Source organism: Lepidochelys olivacea, assembly GCF_965140295.1.
Source record: "Lepidochelys olivacea isolate rLepOli2 genome assembly, chromosome: 3".
Classification (NCBI taxonomy): Eukaryota; Metazoa; Chordata; order Testudines; family Cheloniidae; genus Lepidochelys; species Lepidochelys olivacea.
This window is the reverse complement of record NC_140413.1, coordinates 58,027,211-58,045,473: the sequence shown is the minus strand read 5'-3', so window position 1 is coordinate 58,045,473 and position 18,263 is coordinate 58,027,211. Positions and strand designations below refer to the sequence as shown.

Genomic DNA, 18,263 nt, shown 5'->3' with positions numbered 1-18,263 from the left:
GAATGGGGGTAAACCGTGTCAAAAACATGCCCGTGCTCACAGCTCCGTGAAGGAGCCGCCAACTGATGTCCCCGACGGGCCTTGGGACCAGGGTGGAATACAGGCTGGCCCACCGAGGTTGCTCACCCTCCAAAGGTGGCAGGAGATCCCGCCACTTTGTATCGGGGCGGGACACCAGGGTATGGGCGTGAAGGGTGTGAAGCGTAAGTGTATATAAGTATTTCCGTAAAGCAATTTGAAAGCTAACCGGCTGCAATTCGTGCAGCCGGCTTGCAGTGAAAGGGTGAGGGGTGTGTTGGGATCTACGGGGTGGGGGCCCGATGGAAAGGTCCGGCGGGCCTGGGGTAAGGGATGGGCGGGGTGCGCCCTTGCACAAGGCTCGGCTAACATAAGCCCGAGCAGCGGGGGTCAAGGCGGCCTTCACCTCCTGAAGTACGCGCCGGGGGGTACGGAAGCTGGAGAGCCCCATGCGCTGAGCGAGCATCAGGGGATCCAGCCAGTCTCTCCGGTCGTAGTCCAGGAGGTCTCCGACCCTCGTAACTTCCGCCAGGACCAACCTTTGGCGCACCGAGCGGGACTCCGCCACCTGCACACAGAGCTGGGGGTTGTGTAGCAGGGGCTCCGTGAGGAGATCTGCCCCCACGGTGGCCGCCACAGACCTGGTTGTTAGAAACAATTTCCAGGTTCGGAGGAGGTCCTGGTAGAAGGCCGGCAGCCCGGAGAGGTCTCGCAGAAAACCCCTCGAAGAAAGATAAAAGAGCTGCCGGTCATATCGAAGCCCTTGGAAACGGCGCAGGAAGGCGTGCGCCAGTATGCTCCATGCCGAACTACTTGCACTATAAAAGAGCCTCTGCAGGGCCTGGAGGCGGAAAACGCGGACCTGAGTGTACAGACACTTCAGGCCCTGCCCTCCTTCCTTCAGGGGTAGATGAAGAACTCCAACAGGGGCCCAGTGCATTCCTGACCAGAAGAACTCTAGAATCAACCTCCGGAGGTGGGTCAGGAAACCCGGGGCCGGGGCCAGGGTGTTGAGCCGGTACCAGAGCGTGGACAGGACTAGTTGGTTAAGCACCAGTGCTCTCCCTCGGAGGGAGAGACATCGGAGAAGCCTCGTCCATCTCCGGATCCGCTCTATCACCCCGCCCTCTAAATTTTGCCAGTTCTCCGGCGGGGAAGGATGCGTGGCGGAAAGGTAAACGCCGAGATAGAGCAGTGGACCCACACTCCACCGGATGGTCTGAAGTGCGGGTGGGAGGGAGCTCACCTGCCGCCAGTCCCCCACCGCCAAGCCAGAGCTCTTGACCCAGTTGACTCGGGCGGAGGAGGCTGCCGAATAGATGGCTTGGCATGCCTCCACTCGCGCCAAGTCGCCCGGGTCCTGGACCACGAGGAGTACGTCATCGGCGTACGCCGACAGGACCAGCCGCGGCTCCGGCTCCCGCAGCACCAACCCTGTCATCCTCCTGCGGAGGAGACAGAGGAATGGCTCGATCGCCAGAGCATACAACTGGCCCGAGAGGGGGCACCCTTGCCGCACTCCTCGCCCGAAGCTGACCGGTTCAGTCAGGGTCCAGTTGAGCCTAACCAAACACTCCGCGGAGGCATACAGCACCCGGAGAAAACTCACAAACTGAGGTCCAAATCCAAACACCTGCAGAGTGCTCAGGAGGTACCCATGGTCTACTCTATCGAACGCCTTCTCCTGATCAAGAGACAGGAGGGCGAACGATAGACCATCTCTCCGCCCGAGTTCCAAAAGGTCTCGGATGAGAAAGAGGTTGTCGAAAATGCTGCGACCCGGGACAGTATAGGTCTGGTCTGGGTGGACCACGTCCGCCATCACGGACCCTAGCCGCAGCGAGATTGCTTTCGCTACGATTTTGTAATCCGTGCTAAGGAGTGAGACGGGACGCCAGTTTCGTAGATCGCGGAGGTCCCCCTTCTTCGGCAGCAAAGCGAGCACCGCTCGCCTGCATGACAGAGGGAGGACCCCGCTCTGCAAGGACTCAGCCCAGACGGTGACTAGGTCTGGGCCGAGAATGTCCCAGAACGCGCGGTAAAACTCCACGGTCAGCCCGTCCATGCCCGGAGATTTATTGGTGGGCATGCGACGGAGGGCTTCCGAGAACTCGGCCAGGGTGAGAGGCAGCTCTAGTCGGTCTCGTTCGCCCACGCTGACCGTGGGGAGTTCCTCCCAGAGCACCTCGCAAGCGTCAGGATCGGTCGGGTCCGGGGAGAAAAGGCTTGTGTAGAAGTCACGGGCCCTCCCACACATCTCCTCCGGACCCGTGAGGGGGGTGCCATCTTCCGCAAGAAGGCAGGTGACGTGTTTCTTGGCCCCCCTCGTTTTCTCCAGGGCATAGAAGAAGCGGGAGCCGCGGTCCATCTCCCGAAGGAGGCGGATGCGGGATCGAACGAAGGCACCTCGGGCCCGGTGGTCCTCAAGGGCCCGGAGCTCCTCCCGCTTCTCCCGGCACGCTCCGCAGAGGGACGGGTCCTCGGGATCGGCGGCCAGGCGCCTCTCCATCTCTAAGACCTCCCGTTCCAGCTGCTCTATCGCCGCATTTCGCCGTCGGCTGGTGCCCCGAGTGTAGTCACGGCAGAAGAGCTTGGCGCGCACCTTCCCGAGATCCCACCATCGCCGCACCGAGGGAAAGGCACGCCACTGCTCTCGCCAGGCCAGCCAAAACTCCCGGAAGGACATCACAAAGCTCTCGTCCTCCAACAGGCTGTTATTAAAGTGCCAACAGGCCGGCCCCGGTCTCTCTGCACGGAGGGAAACCGTTACAGCGACTAAATGATGATCGGAGAATGGGACCGGCCGAATGGCGGAGGAGTGGGCCTGTGAAAGATGGAAACGGGGTAAGTAAATACGGTCCAACCGAGAGTGGTGTGACCGATGGGCCTCCACCCGGACAAAGGTGAACGTGGAGGTGTCATCTGGGTGATGGTCGCGCCAGACGTCCACTAGGGAGTGATGGTCGACTATCCCTTGGAGAATATTCGCGGCAGCCGGACTCGGTTCGGCCCCTGAGCGGTCCCGTTCCTCGAGGGTGGTGTTAAAGTCCCCTCCCAGGACCAGGCACTCGTGCGAATCCAGGGTGCCGAGAAAGTCGGACACCTGCTGATAAAATTGTGGCCGCCTGGAGCTCATTTGCGGGGCATAGATGTTAACAAGATTAACCACGAGCCCCTCCATACGGACTCGAAGGTGCAGCACGTGGCCCGGCACGGCCTCATTGACCCCTAGCACCTCAGGCCGTAGGTTGGGGGAGAATAGGGTTGCCACTCCAGCCTGCCAGGTCGCAAACTGGCTAAAGTATACCCCGTCCCCCCACTCCAGCCGCCACCTGTCCTCGGCGGCCAGGTCTGTATGGGTCTCCTGCAGGAAAACTACAGAGTACCTCCCCTCCCGAAGGTAAGAGAGCACCTGGGACCTGCGGAGAGCCATCCTACAGCCCCTGGTATTCAGGGTCGCAATAATAAGAGGCGTCATACGGAGGGCTGGGGGGGTGGGGGTCTCGTATTGGCGGGGGGGTTCAGGGCCCCCGGCGGGTTGCACAGCAACCCATGACCCATCCCGTGGGTGAGTAGATCGCTTCGGAAGCTGCGGGCTCGCTCGTAGGCCGCAGCACCGCGCTTTCCTTGCCCCCTGCCCTCCTTTATAAGGGCCTTTGTGGCCTGCAGGAGTTGATCAAAGTCCCCCCATAGCCGAAGAGCCAGCTGTGCCCTATCGCGGGCGCCACGGGAGTGCTCTAGGAACTTCCGTAGCGCATGCCGCAGCTCATGGGGGGGTGGGGTTACAATTCCCGAGGTATTCCCTGATGGGCCTCTTAATACAGCCTCGTGGTCCGCTAAGGCAGGTAGACAGGGTGCGGACCACCGACGGGGCGTCTGACAGGCTGGGGTTATTAAATTCATTTCACGCCTTGGGGTGGAGGGGGATGGCAGGGGAAAAATTGCCACTCCTAACGGGTCGCGACTAGAAAGTGCAAAGACTGCTCCCTGGGGGGAGTCTGCAAAAGGCGGAAAGGAAATAACCCCAGGGGCGGCATTAACATTGCAAGAGGAGGGACCTTGGGCAGGGGCAGGGGTGGGGGCAGGAGTAAGGCTCTGGGGTGCAGGAGGCGAGCAGCTAAAGGAAAGTGCCTCCTGAGCAGAGTCAAGGGTTAAGGGGGAAGGGGAGGGGCTCCCAATAATGCTAGGTGCTGGCTCCATGGTGGTTTTAGCGGTCACGGCATCAGGTGGTGGACCGCCTTCTGCAGGGTGCTCACCCGGGAAGGCAAAAAGGGGGAGGGAGCATGGGGAAAGGGAGGCTGGGGTAAGGCTGCCCAGCTCGAGGCCAGCCGGCAGCAAATCATCCCCTCCCTGGGTGACCGGGGTCAAATCTAGGGCCTCAATCTCCGCATACACGGAGGAGAGGCCAACTCCTGCCACCCCGGGGGCCTCTCCTCTAGGGCCCGCCTCAACGGCCGCCTCGGGGTCCGCGGGGGGTTCGGGTAGCGTCCAGGCAGAAGGGGTGTCCTCAGAAGTCTCGGAGGGGAGGGTTTCCCATGGAGGGGGGATTCTGCCCTCCAATGCCAGTCCGTCTTCCCCTCCCGACACCAGCGGATGGATCTCGCTCGCGGCCGTGGCGGGAGGCTCGATAGCAGTGCCTCCTTTCCTGGTCTTCCGGGGGGCTTCCGCGTCGGGTGGATGCAGCGGAGCTCGAGCCTTCCGCTTGCTTCGCTTCCCCTGGACTAGGGTCCAGCCCTCCATAGCATCATCTGGGGGTTGGTTAGCAGGGGTCGTGTCGGGGGGCGGAGGCGATGGTTTAGGGGTTCGGGGAGGTAGCGGTGGGGCAACATGAGGGGCGGGGGCTTCTCCTTGGGGAGGGCCCTCTCTTATACCCGATAATATCCTTGCCACACCCTCCTCCATGGGCTCTATTGGGGTGGTACTAGCAAGGGTGGAAACCCCTTGCTCGCCCGGGCATTGTAGGGAAGGTATCTCTTGGGCCCGGACGGGAGCAGCGATGGGTCGAGTAGGAGGAGGGTTGGTTTCAGGTACTGGGCAGCCAGGGGCGTCGGCAGCGACGGGGCCGATGTCCTGCCGGGTCTCCGGGGTTTCGGGTGCCCCTCCCCCCCGAGCCAAAGGGCAGTCTCTGCGGACGTGCCCCGCTGAGCGGCAGAGGTAGCACTGGGCCTCTCCGGTAGAATAAAAGACCCGATAGCGGGCTCCCTCGTAGGGGACTAGAAAGGACCCCTCAAGCGCCTCTCCGTCACGCGCCCCTGCCGGTGGTAGAAGCTGCACTTGCCGGCGGAACGAAAAAATGTGACGGAGGGTGGGGTCCTTGCAGCCCAACGGGAGAGGGCTGATGACAGAAACAAGTTTCCCCAGGGTGGAAAGAGCGGGTAACAGGGCAGCATTGGGTAAGAAGGGAGGAACGGAGGTAAGGACGAGGCGAACGCCCAGGTCTTCTAACGGTTCTAGGGGGACAAACACCCCCCCTACCGTCAGGCCCCTCTCCACCGCCTCCTGGGCGGCATCCTCCGAGGCTAAGAAGAAAACGACCTTCCCATACATCTTGGAGGCCGCCACAATAGCCGTGGGTCCTACCACCTTCGCCAACGCCTGCACGTATGTCTCCACGCAGGGCGAGGCGGGCACCAGGAGGCAACGGACGCCGTGCTTCCTGGTCAAGGCGGGGAAAGGGCCTCGGCCGCTGGTGATGGTGGCGGAGGCGGGGGGGGGGGCGAGATGACGAGGCGGCAGGCAGCGGGGAGCCCGCTGCCGCCCGGGCATACATCCTGGGGGCCGGGGGAGGGACAATCGCAGAGCTGGTGGAGGGAAACGCTGGGAGGGGCACCACGGTTGATGACGAGGCCGCAGCGGTGGGGGCAGCCCCTGCCATGGAGGGCTCAGTGGTTTTAGCGGGGCCCTTTCCTTTCCACCCGCCCTGGCCCTTCTGGCGAACCGGGGGGGGTTTCCTAGAATCTGGGGGGGTGGTGGGTGCAGCAGCAGCAGCAATCACCCTGGTGCCTCCTGCTACCGGTGCCCCAGCAGGGGGGGTGGCAAGTATCTTAACAATAGTGGTGGGGGGGGACCTTGGGGGTTGGGCAGGGGTGGTGGTGGGGAAGGGACAACTAATTTTATTAAAGCAGTCTCGCCCCTCTCGTTCCCCGCCATTGTGAGCAGGGAGAGACAGGGAGACACCGGAAGGAGGAGGGGGGAGGGGAGAAGGCGGAATAGCCCCTCCTTCCGCTGGCTGCGGACGGGAAGGGAAAAAATGCCGAGGGAGGGGGGCTGGGAGGAGGGGGGGGAACAAAATCGGGGTCCAGTAAAAGGGGCAAGTTGTGGGATAAGCAATCCGGGGGGGGGGTGCAGACCCACACACGTTTGTCCAAAGAGTCTCGGTTGGTCGGTTGTTAGGTCCGGTCCGGAAGGCAAAGTTCAAAGCAAACAGCTGGATCCGAAGGGAGATGGCAGATTGCCAGCAGGGACAGACTGCGGGGGGGCCATGACAGTTGTAATAACGATGGGGGGGTAGGGGCACCGATGGATCGGGGGTGGGGGTCTCCACGCCACACCCCCTGTGCCGCCACAAACGCAAGTAATCACAGTCAAACTCCCCCCCACGAGAGTATAATTCAGAAAGTTACTCAATCTTACGGCCTTCGTCGCAATGATTTATATTATTTCTTCTGTCTGATGAAATCTCCGTCTCCAGCTGTGTTGGCTGTGTTCCAAGTCCTCCGGTATGTTAAGAATGTTGTAAGGTCCGAGCTGCCGGCAAAACTGCTGGGTCTGGGGGTTTCCACTCCCCCCTCCGGACAGCAAAATCGGCAATCTTCCCCCCCTCCTCCGGGGGCTCAGCTGAGGCAAATAGCTGCGCCCGAAAGCAGGCGTGGGGGGGGATGGCCGGCGAAGGACGTAGACGGAAAAAAAACACAAAAAATGAAAAGAAAAATCAAAAAAGCGTCTGGCCCGGTCGGGGGGGGACTAAGGCAGGTGCAAAAAGTAAGAAAAATCCGGGCCAGGGGGCTTTAGGAAAGAATAGAAAGCAGATAGCTGAGGAGCAAGCAAAAGACGTTCCGTTTCCTAACAGGGAAGGTTCCAGAACAATCAGGAACTTTCTGGAAACAATTAAGGCAGACAGGCTGATTAGAACACCTGTAGCCAATTAAGACAGGCAGGCTAATCAGGGCACCTGGGTTTTAAAAAGGAGATCACTTCAGTTTGTGGAGTGCGTGTGAGGAGCTGGGAGCAAGAAGCTGAGAGTGAGCAGGTGTGCTACTGGAAAACTGAGAAGTAGAAGCATTATCAGACATCAGGAGGAAGGTCCTGTGGGGAGAATAAAGAAGGTGTTGGGAGGAGGCCATGGGGAAGTAGCCCAGGGAGTTGTAGCTGTCACGCAGCTATTACAGGAACCACTGTAGACAGCTGCAATCCACAGGGCCCTGGGCTGGAACCCAGAGTAGAGGGCAGGCCCGGGTTTCCCCCCATCCCCCTACTTGATACCGGAGGAGTTGAACTGGACTGTGGGTTCCACCAGAGGGGAAGGTCTCTGGCCTGTTCCCCGATCCACTACGTGGATCAGCAGAGACTGCGGGGATTGTTGTTCTTCCTTTCCCCATGCTGACCAGTGATGAGGCTAACTGAGTGAACAGCCGATTTGACCCAGGAATGTGGCCAAACTGAGGGCTGCCGTGAACCTCTGAGGCGAGAAAATCCACCAATAAGCGCAGGATCCACCAAGGCAGAGGAGGAACTTTGTCACAATATGAAATAGAACACATTTTATATAAATATTTTTAGGGAATATACAGAAGATCCAAATTCTGGCTACAGATCCATGCATGGAGCTCCCATTTAAGTCAGTGGGAGACCAACATGTAGGGCCAAAATTTGTCCCTAAGAATTTTATTATTAAAAGAGTATGCTGCTCTTCCTCATCTGTCCTAGTAAGATCCATTTTCTACAGGCATCAGACACATGCATTTGATTTCTGTGCAATGACCTGCTGCTTTCACTTTTAAAAACATTTTTTAGATGCTGGTATTGCCATTGCTTTAAAACCTGTTTATAGTATCCATGTGAATTACTATTGAAACGCCAGCCTGCTAAAGGAAGGAACAAATAGGCAAATAAATTGTACCTGAACCCTCGTTGTCTTCCGTTCCTCATCATAAGGAAGTCAACCCCATTTCCATGCGTACATTTGAACTGTGTAACAGAGAGGGCAACATCCATTACCTTTGTCATTTGTATTGTGAATGGAATGAAAACATGGAGACATGGAAATTATTCCTATCCTCTTGTTCGGATTTACCATTTTTAGAAGAAGTCTGAAGTTTAAAATAAAAAAAAAAAAGCTGCCAAAAGCTGGACTTATACTAAGGCATAACAGATTTTGTTTCTGGCATTGTTCAATCAGCTACCTTAGGGGAAAGCCACTCAGAAAGTGTTTTGACACCATGTTCACTGCCCACAGCCTTAACCAAAAGGCTTATTCCTAGTTGCCAAGTTTGCTACAGTGCAAAGTGCTAAAATTAATGTCAGGTAACATTTGTCCACATTTTGATGCTGTAAAGCACTTTGCAAATGCTACACATTCCATCTATCCTGGTATTTATAAGTTTGCCCATCATCACAATATCTGAGTGCTTTCCATAAGGAATAATCACAAAAATCTCTCTTTCCATCCTGCTGGCAGGAATAAGCCTAAAATTGTTAGGTTTATTTTTTGCTTTATATATATATATATATATATATCACACACACACAGAGAGAGAGAGAGAGAGAGAGAGAGAGAGACTTGAATGCTGACTTGTTTGAGAGGGTCATTGTGGTTAAACTAAGTGGAAGAGATGAGGTTTTCATTTCATTCTGACCATTGTGGTTATTCCTATTTCATCTGGCATTGAGTTCCACAGTCTTGGTTTGTCTCCTGCATAATATCTACTTACTGGGGATAAGAGTCTTCCCTGTTTTTACAGAATTATATTCCAGTGGAATATAAGAGGTCACCACCAAAGGAAGAGAGGCAATCTCACAGGAAGTTAAGCCAACACCATAAAGGACTATGGAAATCAGCATAATGACCTTCAACCAGACTCTGTTCAATGGGGATCCTACATAAAGGGATCCGGAGTATGTACTCCCAGAAACATCTATTAGCAATGAGACGCTGCACTCAGGCGAATTTGTTTTGTCATTTGAAATTTGTTGAAAGGGCTTGAAAAAGTCCATTTTTGAGAAAAGGTCAACACTTCAAAAAATTCAAAACGGGGGTAATCTCTTTGCCCAGTTTTATTTCCTGCTTGTGATAAAGTATTGTCAGCATGCCATCAGGACACTGGTTGTAGACAGATAACATGCTTCTTTTATCTTCTGCTTCATAGAATCATAGAATATCAGGGTTGGAAGGGACCTCAGGAAGTCATCTAGTCCAACCCCCTGATCAAAGCAGGACCAATCCCCAACAAAATCATACCAGCCAGGGCTTTGTCAAGCCTGACCTTAAAAACTTCTAAGGAAGGAGATTCTGCCACCTCCCTAGGTAGCATTCCAGTGCTTCACCACCCTCCTAGTGAAAAAGTTTTTCCTAATATCCAACCTAAACCTCCCCCACTGCAACTTGAGAGCATTACTCCTCGTTCTGTCATCTGCTACCACTGAGAACAGTCCAGATCCATCCTCTTTGGAACCCCCTTTCAGGTAGTTGAAAGCAGCTATCAAATCCCCCCTCATTCTTCTCTTCCGCAGACTAAACAATCCCAGTTCCCTCAGCCTTGCCTCATAAGTCATGTGTTCCAGTCCCCTAATCATTTTTGTTGCCCTCCGCTGGACATTTTCCAATTTTTCCACATCCTTCTTGTAGTGTGGGGCCCAAAACTGGACACACTACTCCAGATGAGGCCTCACCAATGTCGAATAGAGGGGAATGATCACGTCCCTCGATCTGCTGGCTATGCCCCTACTAATACATCCCAAATGCCATTGGCCTTCCTGGCAACAAGGGCACACTGTTGACTCATATCCAGCTTCTCGTCCACTGTAACCCCTAGCTCCTTTTCCGCAGAACTGCTGCCTAGCCATTCAGTCCCTAGTCTGTAGCGGTGCATGGGATTCTTCTGTCTTAAGTGCAGGACTCTGCACTTGTCCTTGCTGAACCTCCTCAGATTTCTTTTGGCCCAATCCTCTAATTTGTCTCGGTCCCTCTGTATCCTATCCCTACCCTCCAGCGTATCTACCTCTCCTCCCAGTTTAGTGTCAGTTCAGGTACACCTTTGTTTCTGATATTATCCCCACCTGCCCAGGTAACCACCTCTGGTTTTTCTCTGGCTGATTTTTTTTTTAAATTAAATTGTATTGAACTCTAAACTTGACAGCCCATTAATAGGGATTTGCTCAGCAAGGCTTTTGTGGTGTTCCTAGCTGTCTTTGTCTTTTTTTTAAACCTTCCGCTGCTTGCTTGCAGGGAACTAGTTGGCTATCGAACCAGTGTTTGAGCCATTTCCCCTTAGTGCTGGAAGTTTTCATGTGTGAAATCTTCTATACCTCAGAAATTTGGGTCAGGCATGTATTAAGTCATAATTTTGATCTAAAATTTCCCTTCCATCAAGAACAATACATAAAGATGCACAATTTAAAGCCTCAGAGGAAGACTAATGGCATGGCATTACCAGGCATTCTTCCCCCTTCATTCATTCATCACCAAGAAATAAGTTCTGTGAGACACTGCATAGGGCAGCCTGGTTTTTCCAACCCTGGCACCAGCTTCACAGGCTGTTGTAAGACTGCAGAGGTATTCCCTCCGCCTATTTTTCTCTAGGATCAAAGTTACAATTCCAAGAAACTATTCATCTTTTTGCTACATAGACTGTCCACAATTTCACAAAAAATGTCTTTTTTCCGTAAACATTGCCAAAAAAAACATCTTACTCAGTTGATTGTAAGCAGAATACTGTGTATCAAAAGCTCTGTTATATCACTGACAGCAATGGCAATAATTATCCTCTACCCCCAAAATGTAACTCACAGAGACATATAGCATCAATCAGGCCTGCAAAAATGAAGGTGAACAGGACAGCTTACTCAATTCTGCAAGACAGTTACTACATGTTTTACAGTTCTAAATCTATCTTAATTTGACAAAACTGACTGGAATATTTTAGAAACACAGTATGAAAAAAGGACCAACCAATCAATAAATAAAAGCCCTTCACCCTCACTGGAACGTTGCACAACAAAATAAATTTTTGGAGGTGGGGAGTGCTCTACCTTAGAAACTTTGAATAAAGCTAGAGGCAAGATAACTGGACATTAGATTGAACCAATAATTTAATATAATGTAGCAAATTTCATGTTCCCACATAAAGGATCAGGATGCTACTGAATTGTGAATGGTAACAAGTCTAACAAATTTCAGAGTAACAGCTGTGTTAGTCTGTATTCGCGAAAAGAAAAGGAGTACTTGTGGCACCTTAGAGACTAACCAATTTATTTGAGCATGAGCTTTCGTGAGCTACAGCTCACTTCATCGGATGCATGCCGTGGAAACTGTAGCAGACTTTATATATACACAGAGAATATGAAAAAATACCTCCTCCCACCCCACTGTCCAGCTGGTAATAGCTTATCTAAAGTGATCACCAGGTGGGCCATTTCCAGCACAAATCCAGGTTTTCTCACCCTCCACCCCCCCCCCCCAACACAGATTCACTCTCCTGCTGGTGATAGCCCATCCAAAGTGACAACTCTTTACACAATGTGCATGATAATAAAGTTGGGCCATTTCCTGCACAAATCCAGGTTCTCTCACCCCCTCACCCCCCTCCCAAAAACCAGACACACAAACTCACTATCCTGCTGGTAATAGCTCATCCAAAGTGACCATTCTCCCTATAATGTGCATAATTAAGGTGGGCCATTTCCAGCACAAATCCAGGTTCTCTCACATCCCCCCCACCCCCATACACACACAAACTCACTCTCCTGCTGGTAATAGCTCATCCAAACTGACCACTCTCCAAGTTTAAATCCAAGTTAAACCAGAACATCTGGGGGGGGGGGTAGGAAAAAACAAGAGGAAATAGGCTACCTTGCATAATGACTTAGCCACTCCCAGTCTCTATTTAAGCCTAAATTAATAGTATCCAATTTGCAAATGAATTCCAATTCAGCAGTTTCTCGCTGGAGTCTGGATTTGAAGTTTTTTTGTTTTAAGATAGCGACCTTCATGTCTGTGATTGCGTGACCAGAGAGATTGAAGTGTTCTCCGACTGGTTTATGAATGTTATAATTCTTGACATCTGATTTGTGTCCATTTATTCTTTTACGTAGAGACTGTCCAGTTTGACCAATGTACATGGCAGAGGGGCATTGCTGGCACATGATGGCATATATCACATTGGTGGATGTGCAGGTGAACGAGCCTCTGATAGTGTGGCTGATGTTATTAGGCCCTGTGATGGTGTCCCCTGAATAGATATGTGGGCACAATTGGCAACGGGCTTTGTTGCAAGGATAAGTTCCTGGGTTAGTGGTTCTGTTGTGTGGTATGTGGTTGTTGGTGAGTATTTGCTTCAGGTTGCGGGACTGTCTGTAGGCAAGGACTGGCCTGTCTCCCAAGATTTGTGAGAGTGTTGGGTCATCCTTTAGGATAGGTTGTAGATCCTTAATAATGCGTTGGAGGGGTTTTAGTTGGGGGCTGAAGGTGACGGCTAGTGGCGTTCTGTTATTTTCTTTGTTTGGCCTGTCCTGTAGTAGGTAACTTCTGGGAACTCTTCTGGCTCTATCAATCTGTTTCTTTACTTCTGCAGGTGGGTATTGTAGTTGTAAGAAAGCTTGACAGAGATCTTGTAGGTGTTTGTCTCTGTCTGAGGGGTTGGAGCAAATGCGGTTGTATCGCAGAGCTTGGCTGTAGATGATGGATCGTGTGGTGTGGTCAGGGTGAAAGCTGGAGGCATGCAGGTAGGAATAGCGGTCAGTAGGTTTCCGGTATAGGGTGGTGTTTATGTGACCATTGTTTATTAGCACTGTAGTGTCCAGGAAGTGGATCTCTTGTGTGGACTGGACCAGGCTGAGGTTGGTGGTGGGATGGAAATTGTTGAAATCATGGTGGAATTCCTCAAGGGCTTCTTTTCCATGGGTCCAGATGATGAAGATGTCATCAATATAGCGCAAGTAGAGTAGGGGCTTTAGGGGACAAGAGCTGAGGAAGCGTTGTTCTAAATCAGCCATAAAAATGTTGGCATACTGTGGGGCCATGCGGGTACCCATAGCAGTGCCGCTGATCTGAAGGTATACATTGTCCCCAAATGTGAAATCATGAAGTCTAACAAAGAACCTCTGCTCAATACTTTAGATAACTATGGATTGCAACAATTCAATGTCTTTGGGACACTCAAGGCTTTTGACCCAAAATCTTGATTTACTTTGTAAGTAGTGATAGAGACTTTTCCCAAGATTTGAACCATTTCAGTCACTTTAATGTGTTGTACAAATACATACAAATACACCTCCTTTTCTCCAGAGGAGCTTACACTCTAAATGAAGTCAAAGACCAATCTACAATTTAAGATATCTGTGGGAAATAAAAGAAAGCAAAATAATATAATACTGTATTTGTCCTCTGTTTTTATATTTGCATAGCACACAGTACAACAGAGCCCTGACTGGGGCCTCAGAACACAACTGTAATATAAATAATTAATAATAATGGATTTGGGGGAAATGGGATCACTTTCAGCAATCTGACCTATTTCTAAGTTACCAAGTTATCTCTTATTTGTTTTTACATCAGATTCATGCTGTCTTTGTTACTGCAGTGGAAAGTGATATTGTTTGTTCTTTAGTTTTCATTTGACCAAGGAAAAAACAAAATCCAACAACACAATATCCTTGTTACTGCTTGCTCTGAAGGCAACATGTAGTTAAGATGTGGACAGTGTACTCCCCACTCAAGTTGTTTTGGTTTTAATACTTAATTTGTGTGTAATGGAAAAACTACACAACATAGTAAAGGAATAATCTGGTGAGTTTTTTGAACTCATAGGACATTGTTTTTTGATAATTTGCCAACTAGTGCAGGAGATTTATTATGCAAAGAGTATGCCAAAATGGCAAAAGCCTTCTCACTCAGCAAGACTGTGAAAGAATCATTTTGTAGGATCAGTGTTACCGGCACTTCTATTGTATGTTAGGACTCTCTTTTGACATACAAAACATGTCTGTCTCCTGGAAATTTCCATCTCTTTACATTTCTGTGGTATAGAATATATTGTGAAGTCTTGTCTGTGCTGGCCACTGAATCATTTTGATTCATGTGAATAGGTTTAATTTATTATTTAATGTTAATACATTTATTGTTTGTGGTCAACACATTTTAAAATCTTTCTCTAGAGACTACGTGCAGTACCTCTAGCTATTATCATTACCAAAATAATATATATATTCCGTTATTAGGTTCACCGTTGTCACTATTATTTTGAAGCATAATATCAGCTTAACATTTTAAGTTAAATTTGAAAAATTCAAGCTATTTTTTAATACCAAAGCATTCAGTGTAAACTAGACAGGAAACATTCTCTGTAGAAAAACATAACATTTTTTGGGTTCTGTCTCAACATTTTACTTCTGTTTAAAAAAAACTACATCACCTTTGTAAAACTAAAATATATAACAACTTATAGCATATATAAAAATAAAAAGACATCCAGGACCAAAGTTTGCTGTTGACTAGATTCATATAACTGAAGGCAGACTTTGATGCACTGTATTGTTGTTGAAATATCTGATTAAATAGATATGATATAGGAAAAAAGATAGCTTTTGAAACTTGGACATTGACTGAGATTTTGTTCTCAAAGATTTTAACCCTTTCTGATTCACAATTTATAGCCAATGTCCCTAGTAATACCCCTTAGATCAGGGATTCCCAACCTGAGGTATGCAACCCCTGGCGGTACACAAGACATCTCTGGGGGTTTGCAGGAGATATTGTGTAACAGTGGATTTTATTATTAATAATTTTATTTAATGCATTTTCATAATAGGCTACTCAATTGAAGCTTTATAACTCTGTGGGAATTTGTTATATAAAATACGTTAGTTAATTTACTTCAAGATGTTCCAACGAGAACACAGAGATGCTGACTCACAGACCCCTCACCTCCAATCACTGTGCAGCGCGAGTTCAATTGCCCAGCAACTGTCCAGTCTAACTGAGCTCCGAACTTAGTCAGGTTTTTTTTTCTATTGTATATATCACACTATATCTGTATTTAACAGTGAAGTATGGACAGATGGTTAAATACAGGTAGTGTTAATAAGAACACACAAAGTATCAGTGATAAGAAGGATGGGGTATGCACACAGCTGGTCGATCTGAAAGGGGACAGACAATAAGAAACGTCTGGAAGCTCTGCCTTAGATGGTGCATTTCTACCCCATCTAATCTCCTACTGCAGGTTAACATGAAAACATATTTGGTTTTCCATGTTTTTATATAATATTTCCCCATCTTCTGCAGGTAAGAATGTACCTGATTTGAAATAGTAAATGTACATGAAACAAAGACTGTTATCATGGTTACATGGATGCATTTTAAAATAAAATATTGTATACTTACTTTCACCTATGTACTACATAAAATTGCTGGTTATGATATATTAAGATTTTGTACTATTGATATATTCAGTGGTGACAGGTCCTTAATTTGATTACTAATGTTCTTCTAAATTATTCCATTTGATCAGAATCTGAAAATAACTGCACCAATTAAGAGTTCAAAATCCAGGGTACTTGGTGATATGAGCCACAAATAACATTCGGTATAATGCTGTTTTGTCTTGATAAGTTGAATTGGCCAAGTCAAAGCATACTGCCTTCCAAATATGCATCTCCCCAGATAAGATACATTTTTACACTAGCACTGAAGCTATCGTCTGTTCTATTTATTTATTTTGGAGGCTCTATTTTGTGCCACTATATAGGTCATCAGTTTTTATTTTTTTAAAAAGCTTATTTTCAGGGTTTATTTATTGGCTGGCTGTTCAAAACTGAACACCCCCCTAAAAGAGTTAAACTAAAATCTAGATTTTTTTTTAAATTTAAACCTTTCAAGCCCTTTAGAGATTGACAACATACAGTAAACACATAGTGCCACATTTTTAGAGATCACCTTTTGTGTGTGCAAAATCATCTCTGTGTGAAAACACAGTTTACATCCACAAACTGAATTTGCTACCAGGTCTGCACACAGTTCCAACTGCATACAAAATTCTATTATTTATTTGTACAAATGAATGTCAGTACAAATTTGGCAGCTGGTTTGAGGCAATATAAATCCCTATATACATATATTAGGCTCACATTATAAAACTATGCTAGTATTCTAAGGAATAAATTATATTACTGTCAACATGAGAAGTTGCCTAGTTTGAAGTTTTTTATGGGGTGGGGGCGACATCAAAATGGCTTTTTTTAAAGGAAAATTTACAGTGTTGGAGCTTTTAGTAACTTAAAATTTGTGTGTCAATTTGCATGATAAACTAATTATTCTGAGATACTACAGTCTATCAACCCAATGATAAGGCTTTAATAGAGCACCTAAACAAAGATTTATTTTTTAATACCTAGTCTCTGACCAGGGACTTTCTTTGCAGCAGAGAAAAGGAACAGAAAAGAGAAGCCTTTTGCAGAGGGTAAGGGTTTACAACATAGAAAACTGTACTAGTTTAATCTAAAATGTGAATTTAAACTGATTCCATTAAATTTCTGTGTGGATGCTATATTAGTTGTCCACACAGGGGTGTGCACTCTCTTATTCTGGTTTAAGAGTAGTTTAATTCGACAGGGAACAGGTTAACCAGGGGTTCTCAAAGTGGAGGTCAGGACCCCTCAGGGGGTCACAAGGTTATTACATGGGGGGGTCACGAGCTGTCAAACTCCACCCCAAACCCCAAAGATTAGGACTTTTCAAGTTGGAAAAGAGACAACTAAGAGGGAATATGATAGACATCTATAAAATCTTGACTGGTGTGGAGAAAGTAAATAAGGAAGTGTTATTTACTCCTTCACATAACACAAGAACTAGAGGTCACCCAATGAAATTAATAGGCAGCAGATTTAAAAGCAAACAGAAGGAAGTACTTTTTCACACAACACACAGTCAACCTGTGGAATTCGTTGCCAGGGAATATTGTGAAGGTCAAAATTATAACAGGATTCAAAAAAGAACTAGGTAAGTTCATGGAAGATAGGTCCATCAATTGCTATTATCCAGGATGGTAAGAGATGCAACACTATGTTCTGAATGTCCCTAGCCTCTGTTTGCCAGAAGCTGGGAATGGACGGGATAGGATGGATCACTCAATGAATGCCTGTTATGTTCATTCCCTCTGAAGCACTTGTCGGAAGCATTGGCCACTGTCGGAAGACAGAATACTGGGCTAGATGGACTATTGGTCTGACCCAGTATGGCCATTCTTATGTTTATACAAAACCAAAAAGTAATCTCGGTCCAGGGGAAAAAAACAGAAAAGCTGACATGAGCAGAAGGGAGGTAGTGAAACTTGGATCAGTGTGTTTCAATCAGCAAGGGGTTGGAGCAATGGATTCCAGCTGAAAAAGATCTGGTCTACACTAGGGAATTAGGTCAGTATAACTACGTCACTCAGGGGTGTGAAAAATCCACACCCCTGAGTAACACATTTAAACCGACCATAGGTGCTGGAACTAGAAGTGCTACCACACACCTTGGCTTGAAGTGGTTTCCATCATATACAGGGTTTACAATTTGGTTTAATTGATCTCAGCACGCCCACTATACAAATTGCTCCAGAATCTCTAAAACTGACCTAACCCCCAATACAGACAGAGCCACCACTTAAGGAGGTGGATTACCTACACCGACACGAGAACCCCTCCTATCGGTGCAGGTAACATCTTCACTGAAGCCCTGCAGCTGTATCGCTGCAGTATTTTAAATGTATACAAGCCCTGGCTCTTACCTCTCAGCTACCTGTCTGAGTGCTAATGGACAAGTCAAGTCATGACCCAAGTTAGAATTACTTGCCCCCAGCTCAGCAACTCAACAGTCCCACGCTCTCTCTCTTAGTAAGAGGAGTTCAGTTCCCACAACAGTGCAATGGAGGACAGTAGGCCAAGGATATTGTAAGATCAAGCCATAGTTTGGGTAAAAGGGAGTCTTAAAGCCTGGGCCCAGGCTTACAGTTATGGGAGAATGGGGAAAACAGCAGTTCAGCAAATTTGCA

The 18,263-nt window shown here is 48.6% G+C and overlaps 1 protein-coding gene across 1 annotated transcript in view; it reads right to left on the bottom strand.

Annotated features, from left to right (window-relative positions):
• The window catches only part of KCNQ5 (potassium voltage-gated channel subfamily Q member 5), a 536,412-nt gene that overhangs the window by 463,874 nt on the left and 54,275 nt on the right, over positions 1-18,263 (bottom strand). The window lies entirely within an intron of this gene.